This window comes from Galeopterus variegatus, unplaced genomic scaffold (assembly GCF_000696425.1).
Source record: "Galeopterus variegatus unplaced genomic scaffold, G_variegatus-3.0.2 Scaffold12604, whole genome shotgun sequence".
In the NCBI taxonomy this organism is placed as follows: Eukaryota; Metazoa; Chordata; class Mammalia; order Dermoptera; family Cynocephalidae; genus Galeopterus; species Galeopterus variegatus.
In genome coordinates, this window is record NW_007738715.1 from 36,925 (window position 1) to 37,569 (window position 645).

The window sequence follows — 645 nt, forward strand, 5'->3', positions numbered from 1 at the left end:
AATGGCTGTGAACAAAAGAACCCACAATTCTGAGTGTTCACAACGGTGTGGAGAAACTGGAAACCACATGCACTGCTGGTGAAAATGTAAAGTGGTATGGCCATTCTGTAAAACAGTTTCTTAAAGAGTTAAACGTATACTGTTTAGAAGTGATAATAACCAGTTTCACTTCTGGGTATTCACCCCCAAAAATAATAACGTGTGTTCACACAAAGACGTTTATGGGACTGGTGAGAGCAGTGGTGTTCATAATAGCCCCAAACTGGGAACAATTCAAATGCCCATCAGCTACTGAGTGGATAAACGAATGTGGCCTATTGCACATGGGAATACTGTTCTGTAACCAAACGGATAGGACTGCTGGCCCTGCTGTAACAGGATGGACCTCAGAAACACTATGCCAGGTGAAAGACACCAGGAGTAGAGGCCACATGTTGTAACATTCCATTTATACAAAATGTCAATAAAAGGCAAGTTTATAAAGGCAGAAAGCAGATCAGGTGTAGCTAGGGCTGGGGGTAGGAGCAAGAATTAACTGCCAGCAGGCCCAGGGGAACACTTTAAGGTGATGGCAATGTCCTAAACCTGGATTGCGATGACAGCTGAACAACTCTAAAATTCACATCAAAATTGTTATAATTATTA